Genomic DNA, 10,444 nt, shown 5'->3' with positions numbered 1-10,444 from the left:
CCATTGTGATATTTCCTTTTTCATCATGTTTTAGTAATTTGGGTTTTCTCTCTTTTTCTCTTTATTAGCATGGCTAGGGGCTTATCAATTTTATTGATTTTTTTTCAAAGAATCAACTTTTTGTTTTGCCAATTTTTTCAATTGTTTTTTTTTTTTTTTAGTTTCCATTTAATCGATTTCAGTTCTGATTTTAATTACTTCCTGTCTCTACTATTTTTGTTGTTGATTTGTTCTTTTTCTAGGACTTTGAGATGTAATATTAGGTCATTTATTTGTTGACTTTTTATTCTTTTAATAAATGAGCTCAGTGCAATGAACTTTCTTAGTACTGCCTTCATAGTGTCCTAGAGATTTTGGGTATGTATCTGTATTCCCATTTAACTCTAAGTAGTTTTTCATTTCTTTCTTGATTTCTTCTATTATCCATTTGTCATTAAATAGTGTATTATTTAGTCTCCATGTGTTATAGTAGCTTCTATTTTTATTTTATTCTTGATTTCTAAGTTTAATCCATTATGATCTGATACAGTGCAGGGTTTTATCTCAAATTTTTTTGTATTTACTAATAGTTGTTTTGTGGCATAAGATATGGTCTATGTTAGAGAGTGATCCATGTGTGCCAAGAAGAAAATGCATTCACTCATTGATGGCTGGAATAGTCCATATATATCTTTTAAGTCTAAATTATTGACTTGTATTATTTATTTCTACAGTTTATTTACTTTTTGTTTAGAAGTTCTATCCAGTAGTGAGAGAGGTGTGTTAGTCTCCCAGTATTATTGTATTGTGGTTTATTTGATTCTTGAATTTGAGAAGGGTTTATTTGACATACAAAGATGTTCCATTATTTGGAGCATAAATATTTACAATTGTTGCTGCTGTATAATTTCATTCAGTTGAATGAAATGACCTTCTTTGTCCTTCTGATTAATTTTGGTTTAAACTACACTTTATCTGCTATGAATATGGAAACTTCTGCTTGTTTGCATAATTCATATAGTGATATATTTTTTTCCCATCATTTCACTTTCAGACTGTGGATGTCTTTGCCTAGGAAGTCAGTCTCTTGGAGACAGCATATTGTTGGATCTTGTTTTTTAATCTACTCTGCAAGTCTCTGTCTTTTGATTGATGCATTTAGGTCATTAATATTCAAGATTATTGATGAGATATGACTCATATTCCTGGTCATTTTGGTTTATTTCTGACTTTTAATTTGATTTAATTTCTCTTTTGACTATTTCTTTAGTGTATTTCCTCCCCTTTCTTTTTTCACTTCATCCTCTTGGAATATTTGTTCAGAATGTTCTGTAGTGCAGGCTTTCTAATTGTGAAATCTTTTACGTTTCATTTCTCATGGAAGGATATAAAATTCTTGGTTGGCATCCATTTTCTTTCAGAGCCTGAAATATGTTGTTCCAAGATCTTCTATCTTTGAGGATCTGAGTTGGGAAATATCCGAATTTTTCCCCTATATGTAATTTGACTTTTTTCTCTCTCATGGCCTTTGACATTTTGTCCTTATTCTCTGTTTTACTCATTTTTATTATAATGAGTCTTGGTGTGGGTTTTGCTGTAGTATTGTATATTTGGGGTCCTGTAAGCTTCTTGTATTTGATTTTTCATTTCATTCTTTAGGTTTGGGAAATTTCCTGATATTATGTCATTGAAAAGATTGTGTATTCCTTTGGTTTATATCTCTTCTTCTTTCCCAATAACTCTTACATTTGGTCTTTTCTCATTATCACGTAATTCTTAGAAGTTCTGTTCATGGATTCTTTCCATCTTTGCTGCATGGTCAAGTTTATTTTCAATATTAACTATTCTGTCTTTATTGTCTGAAGTTTTGTCTTCTAAATGATCTAGTTTGTTGGTGATGCTTTCCATTGAATTTATAATTTGATTTATGGATTCCTTCATTGTGAGAATTTCTGCTTGCTTTTTTTTCACGATCTCTTAACTCTTTATTGAAGTGATCTTTCACTTCTTGTATTTTCTCTTTTTATACCATCCTTTACTTCACAGATCAGATCAACCATGTACATTCTAAACTCCTTCTTAGACTTTTCTTCTATTGTGTTGTCAGTGGCTTCTCTTATTGGGGCATCCTGGTTTGTTTGTGGCCTTTCGTTCCCTTGTTTTTTCATGTTGCTTGTGTGTTTCCCATCTGGTTGCATGGATCTGTGGCAATACAGATTTTACTCTGTAGACTGATATTGTCACTGAGGATTTGCAGTATTCCATATTTAAGAGTGACACCATTATCAACAACTCCTAGTGCAAACAATGTACAGTCTCAAATCTAATAGCTCCCAGCAAGGTGTGCACTGCCTTCTAGCTATAAACAGCAATGATGATTTCAATCACTGTTCACAATGAAAACCAAAAATTTTCCCAGTGAATTTACAATCTCAAATAGTGGACAAAGAAAACAGAAAAAGTGCAGGACAGAGTGTTCATGAAGGAGAAGGAGAGAAGGCAGTAGCAAAAATCCACAGGAGGTGTGGAAGAGGAACTAACAGAGATTGGTTGTTAGGTGGACAAATGGTAGATAGGAAATCTAGGAAGACAGAAAAGAGAGAGGAAGAATACTTAGAAAAATATTAATCATATGAGAATATACAGAATATACAGCAGGACCTCAAAACACCATGTATATATCACCATCTTCAACAAACTGATGCACAAAAAGTACCTGTGGTGGAGAGAAGTGTTAGAGAAGAAAAAAAAAATAAAATAAATCTCAGTAAAAAATTGAACAACTATCTCTGCCAGTGTCTAAAAGCTTCTCAGCTCTGTCTCTGATTTCCCACAAGACTGCTCATCCCAGACAGGCCCTGGCAGACCCAGTCACTATCTCACCAATCTGTGCCTCAGATGAGGTGGGTTCAGCTATGTTACAATTTCAAGATCTCAATGCCACTGGAATTTGAAGAGAGACCACGAGGGATGAGCAAATCTTTGAGACAGTAACCAGATGGAAGCAACACCCACTCCCAGGAAGAAGATCCCAGTTGCAGCCAAACTCATAGACACCCTGACACTGAGCCTCCAGGTTCTGGCTTGTGTTTCCAGACAGGGGCAGCTGTGCCCTAAGAAGGCAGTGGCAACTAACCCACCTCACCCCCAAACAAATCCCCGGCTCTCTCTGGTATCTCAAACTAGATGTGGCCCCATGCAACCAAACCTGGAGTCTCCCTGGCAGCAGACCTCTTTGGAGAGGCGGAAGTCATAGTAGCAGGAGTTGCTGGCAGCAGACTGGGGGTCAGCAGCCACTGCAGATGTTGGTGGCACTGGCAGAAGGTGAGGGGACTGCAGCAGCAGTAACAGTGACCAGAGCTGTGGCATCAGCTACAGCAGCACCAAGAGAAAGATCATCCAGGTAACCTCCAGGGAACTGCAGTGATGTTGATGGTAGCAGCAGTGGTGTCAGCAGTATAGATGGCAGCCAGGCATCCAAGACAACATCAAGGGCAGGAGACCTCTGTGTGATGGTAACTGCCACAGCATCAACAGAAGTTGCAGCAGTGGTGTCAGGGACAGGTGTGCAGTTTCTGCAACAGTGGCACCCAGGGAAAGGTTCTCTGGGCATCTGCAGCAGCATGAGCAGCAGCAGCACTCAGAGAATACATCTTCCAGCTACAGCAGTGGTCTCAGGTGCAACTGTGAAGACCTCTGGAAAATGGCAGCAGCATTAGTGATGGTGTCTGCTGCTGTAGTGGGGTGGGCAGATGTGGCGCCCAAGGAAAGCACCTCTGGGCATCTGCAGCAGTGACCCAGACATACACAATTTAAACAGATCAATTTCAAGCAATGAAATAGAAGTTGGCTTCAAAAGACTAACAACCAAGAAAAGTCCAGAACCAGATGGATTCTTAGCAGAGTTCTACAAGACCTTCAAAGAAGAATTAATAACAATATTTCTCAGATTATTCCATGAAATACAAAAGGAGGGAACCCTACAAATCTCATTCTATAAGCTGGTATCACCCTGATAACAGAACCAGACAAAGATGCATCAAGGAAAGAAAATTTCAGACCAATATCTCTAATGAACATGGATACAAAACTTCTCAACACAATTTTGGAAAATCACATACAAAAATATATTTAAAAGATAGTGTACCATGATCAAGTGGTGTTCATCCCAAGGAGGCAAGGTTGGTTCAACATATGGAAATCAATAAACATAATTCATCACATTAGTAGACTTACTGAGAAGTATCATATGATCTTCTCAGTAGATGAAGAAAAAACATTTGAGAAAATACAACATCCCTTCATGTCCAAAACACTAGAAAACCTACACTGTAAGAGTGATATGCTAAACCCAAGGCCAACATAGCTCTGAATGGATAAAAATTGAAAGCATTTCCTCTAAAAACTGGAATTAGACAAGGATGCCTTTAACACTTCTGTTCAACATAGCCCTTGAAAATTTAGCCAGAGCAATGAGACAGAAGAATGAAATTAAAGGGACATTAATAGGAAAAGAAGAACTCAAACTATCACTATTTGCCAGCCACATGATTCTGTATTTAGAAGATCCAATAAATTTCACCAGAAAACTTTTAGAACTAATAAATGAATTCAGCAAAGAAGCAGGATATAAAATCAACACCTACAAATCAAATGCATTCCTATTCATCATTGATGAATCCACTGAAAAAAAAAATTAGGAAAACTACCCCAATCACAATAGCCTTAAAAAAATAACATACTTGGGAATCAGTCTAAGAAAAGAGGTAAGAAACATCTACAATGAAAACTACAGAACACTAAAGAAAGAAATTAAAGAAGAACTTAGAAAATGGAAAGACTTGCCATGTTCTTGGATAGACCAAATTAATATTGTCAAAATGGCTATCCTACCAAAAGCATTACACAGTTTTAATGCAATTTCTATTAAAATTCCAATGACATTCTCCATAGAACTAGAAAAAGCAATCATGAAATTCGTTTGAAAAAATAAGAGACCCAAAATAGCCAAAGCAATCCTTAGTAAGAAAAGTGAAGCAGGAGGTGTCACAAAACTAGACCTTAAACTAGAGCCATAGTAACAAAAATGGCATGGTATTGGCACCAAAACACACATGTAGACCAATGATACAAAATAGAAGACACAAAGACAAGCCTACATAAATATGGCTCATACTAGATGAAGGTGAAAAATACATTCATTAAAGAAAAGATAGCCTCTTCAATAAATGGTGCTAGTAAAACTGGAAATTCATATGTAGCAAAATGAAATTAAACCCCTATCTCTCACCCTGCTCAAAACTCAACTCATTGTGGACTTAGACACTAGAACAGAGACCCTGAGCCTAACAGAAGAAAAAGTAGGACCAAATCTTCACCATATCAGGTTGGGAACTGACTTTTCTATCAAGACTCTGAAAGTGCAAGAATTAAAATCAAGAATCAATAAATGAAATGGATTCAAAATAAAAATCTTCTCAGCAATGGAAAAAATCAGTAACATGAAGAGAGAGACTAAAGAATGGGAGAATATCTTTACCACATGTACCTCAGATATAGCACTAATCTGCATTAATTTGCTCAGGTGGAAATAAAAAATACCAAAAAAAAGTAACCCCATCCATCAATGGGCTAAGGAACTGAACATACACTTCACAGAAGAAGAAATACAAATGGTCAAAGAATATATTTTAAAATGGTCAACATCTCTAGCAATTAGAGAAATGAAACTCAAAACTATTCTATTATTTCATCTTACTCCAGAATGGCAATTGTAAAAAAATGCAAGCAGCAATTGGCGAAGATGTGTGGAAAAGTACACGCATACATTGCTGGTGGACTGCTAATTGGTGCAATCACTCTGGAAAACAGCATGGAGATTCCTCAAAAACTTGGAATAGAACCACCATTTGATCCAGTTATTCCACTCCTCAGTTTATTCCTATAGAATTAAAACTCAGTTACTATAGTAACATAGCCACATCAATGTTTATAGCAGCTCAACTCACAATAGATTAACTATAGAATGAACCTAGGCACCCTTCAACAGATGCATTCATGGTGTGTATATACACAATGGAATATTACTCAGCCTTAAAGAAAAATTAAATGATGGCATTTGCCAGTATATGGATGGAGTTGGAGAATATCATGCTAAGTGAAATAAGTCTATCCCATTAAATCAAAGGGCAAATATTTTTCTCTGATATGCAGAGGCTCATTCACAATAAGAGGGCAGACTAAGGTTGTATACAGTTACTTTGGATTTTCCAGAGGGGAGGGAAGAGAGGGAAGAGGGTATGGTGGTAGAAAAGATAGAATTGATCAAGAATTATTACCATGTGTGCTTATGTAGATACACAACTGGTGTGATTCCACATCATGTACAAGTGGTATAATGTGAAGTTATACTCCGTTTATGTACGATGTGTCAAAATGCATCCTACTGTCATGTAGGATGTATAAATAATTAGAACAAATTTAATGTATAAATAATTAGAACAAATTTATAAAGATATAGAAATAGTAAAATGCATTGTGTATATGTATGCAATGAATTTTTACTCAGTCATAAAGAAGAATGACTTTATGACATGCTGGTAAATGAATGGATCTGGAGACTGTAATCCTATGTGAAATAAGCCAGTCCCCCCTCCCCCCCAAAAAAATGTCAAATGTTTTCTCTCAAGCATGGAAGCTGACCCACAGTAATGTGGGGAGGGGACAAATGGAAATTCTGTGGAGTAGACAAAGGGGAATAAAGGGAAGGTGGATAAGAAAAGGAAAGATAGTATAATGAATCTGACTAAAGTTTTCTATGTATATATATGAATACTCCTCAGTGAATTTTACCATCTTGTACATCCACAATACTGGGGTACTAACTAGAATGAAATATATTCCATGCTTGTATTATTATGTAAAATTGACTAATATCATGTATAACTAAGAAGACCCAATAAAAAGGAACATAAAAAATTTAGCTACATAAAGGATAACAAATAATAAAGCAAGTTCTATTATAATAAAAAGTACGTTTGGATCCAAGGCAGTTGTGACAGTGGCACCAGTTCATCACAGAGGGGAGGGATAACACAGCCATGACAAAAAGATTTTTTATGGAAAAACCTGTAATTGGAAAAATATTCAGGGATTTCACTGCAACTGAAAACTTGTACTTTTCAACTGGCAAACAAAAACTCTCTGAAAGTCATATTGAAGAGGCCATACTGCAGCTTACTGCTACAGTAGTCAAGGCAATCATAGCAAACATTTCCATACTTTACCAGAAAACATGGTTCATGTGTCCTAGGATGTACCTAGAAGAACATAAATGAAACAGGCACAGAGAAGATTGTACCCAGGGGGATTTAAGTTAAAAAAAAAAAAAGTAATTTTTTTTCTTGTGAATCTTATGATTCACAAGACCAGTTAAAAATAAACAGGCATCTAAATATACAAATGTGAACACATTCAGGGACTAATACTAGGAAAGCTGTGTTTGTGGGCAACAGAGTGCATGGTGGATTAGCTCCCTGACCTTCTCATAGAATTCCTAGGTGGAACTTGAGATCCAGACTCCCAGCAGAGACTGAAAACTGTTGGCCCTAGGTGTAAGTTAACCTTATCTCTTCAAAACAGATACTACTTAACAAAGCCTGTAAGTCCTGATTAAACCTAAGCTCTAGCCAGCTCTAGTCATGGGAAATTCTCCATAGAACTCTGCAGCAGTCCCATAGTATAATGATCTGGTCTGTGCAGAAAAAGCTGCCTTTGACAATATTTTCCAACCCTCCTACCTTATACTTGTGAGAAGGAAAGCTGAGAGCTATTTCAAATAACTTCAGTCTTAGGCCATTCCAACTGACAGCTCAGTGAGCAATACAGACTCACACACACCAAAAAAAAAAAAAAAAAAAAAAGAAAAAAGAAAAAAAAAAAAAAAAAAAGAAAAAGGATTAACACTCCCAGGCCTTGCTCTCTATTTCTCTCAGTACACAATCCAAGAAGAAACAGAAAAAGAGAGTTGGGTGTAGGTAGTCACCTTATATTCTCATTGACTATTTTGACTATTTTGATCACTTCAGTGGAGATGATTACTTCATTTTTCATTAATAATTTTTTTGTGTTTTTTCTTTTAACTGTTCTTGCTGTGCTCATTTGGTTCATGGGGATACACACACACACACACACACACACATACACACATATAAATGTTAATTTTTTCTCATTTTAGCATTTTAAAAGTAGTTATTTTTCCTAGATTTATCTTTTGAGAGTTAGGATTTTGGGTTTACTTATTTCATTTTGTTTTGTTTTGTTTATTTGTTTCTCTCATTTCTCTGTCTCTCTTGTCTTCTCCCACTAGCAGCCAGATTTTCTTGTTCTTTCTTCCTCTTTCCCTTTAATATAATTCTTTTCCTCATTCATTATTTATCATTGGTACATCTCTTTACTGTCTCTGTTTACTTTTTGAATATCATAAACTCTCTTCCACTTTTCTATCACTTTTTCTTTACTTGAAGAACTGTATTTTCCCCATATTTTAGAACTAATTGGTTAACATAACTCCGGCCACCATCTTCATATTGTGGCAATTATTACTGCTGTGGATGACAAGGTTGAAACCATCTGGTTGCATTAATGCCAGACCTAGTCATGGTTAGTCATTACTTTTGCTGTTGGCAATTACTGATCCTACCATTCCTGTTTTTTTTGTGTCAACAACATAGATGTCAATAATAGGAAACAACTATTACTCTTATTTGTTACCCCCTATTATTTGAGGTTTTGTGAACCTTTAGGGACACTACAAATTTACAGACTAGAGACTCCACTGCTGAACTATACTAAGAGAACAGAAGGCACTTTGCTCCACACACAAATTAATGACACTCAAACATTAGCTATATTTTAATGCAAAGATGAAAGGAGACAAAAACCGAAGCAAATTGCTAGACCCCAAGTAGGAAGGGCTAGGTGTGGGCCCTCAGATCCCACTCTCAGACATCCATTGTGTTTTAGTCATCTTTTTCACTGCTGTGACTAAAATACCTGACAAGAACAACTTTAGAAGAAAAAATGTTTATTTGAGGCTCACAGTTTCAAGGATCTCAGTCTATAGACATCTGCCTTCATTCCAGAGGCTCAAAGTGAGGCAGAACAACATGGTAGAGGAGTACAATGGAAAGAAGCACCTCACACAGTGACCAGAAAGGAGAGAGAGAGAGAGAGAGAGAGAGAGAGAGAGAGAGAGAGAGAGAGAGAGAGATCTCCACTTGACAGCTGCAAATATATACCCAAAAGACATGCCCCTAATGCCCCATCTCCTCCAGTCACCCCCTAATCACCTTCAGTTACCACTCAGTTGATCCCATAAGGTGGTTAAGTCACTGACTGGGTTAAAGCTCTCATGATCTAATCATTTCTCCTCCAAACATTCTTGCATTATCTAACATATGAGCTTTGGGGGGATCCTTCACACCTAAACCATAATACACTGCTACAGCAAAAACAGAAAAAATAGTGAAAAAACTGTGGATATCACACCTACTGGGAGTGTCTCAATCTATATCACTCTAGGACACTTTGACAAAAGAAGACTGTGCCCTACAAAGGCTAACACATAAGAATGCAAGAGAAATCCAACCCCAAAGATGCATGAAACTCAACACAGGGATACAAGAAACATAAGAAAACAATTTTAATATTTAGGAGTTCAATTGTGAACTCCAAAAGTTCACAATTCACCAGTAACTGACCCCAAAGATAGTGAAGTGAAAAAAAAAAAAAAAAACACAACAGATAAAAGATTCAAAACAATTATAGAAATGATCAATGAATTTCAAAAGAACACAGAAAAACAAATGAATTAAGAAAGTCAATACAAAATATTAATGAAAATTCAATAAGGAGGTAGAAATATTGAAAAAAACAAAACAAATATTGGAAATGAAAAACATAATAAATTAAATACAATGTTCAATTGAAAAACTCTCTAATAGATTAGACCATGCTGAAGACAGAACCTAACAGATGGAAGATAAAGTGGCCGTACTTGAACATTCAGACAGTATTAAAGCAAAGAAAACTAGTAATCATAATTAGAATATACAAGAACTCTAGGACAACATCAAGAGACCAGTAAATCAGTAATTTACTGGAATTAAGGAGGGTTGTGAGATACAAGTTCATGGAATGAATAACATTTTCAGGGTAATAATAACAGAAAAAATTTCCAACTGAGAGTAAGATGGACATCCAGACACAGGAGGCATTCAGAACTACAATTAGACAAGATAAAAAGAGAACCTCTATACAATACATCATAAATAAAATGTCTGACATATACAACAAGAGTAGAATCTTTAAAGATTCAAGAGAAAAACATCAAATCATACTTAGAGGCAAGTCAATCAGAATCACTTCTGGTTTCTCAGCACAGACTCTAAAATCCAGGAGGCTG

This window comes from Sciurus vulgaris, assembly GCF_902686455.1.
Source record: "Sciurus vulgaris genome assembly, chromosome: 2".
NCBI classification, from domain to species: Eukaryota; Metazoa; Chordata; class Mammalia; order Rodentia; family Sciuridae; genus Sciurus; species Sciurus vulgaris.
The sequence above is the reverse complement of the archived record's forward strand: the minus strand, read 5'-3'. Positions refer to the sequence as shown.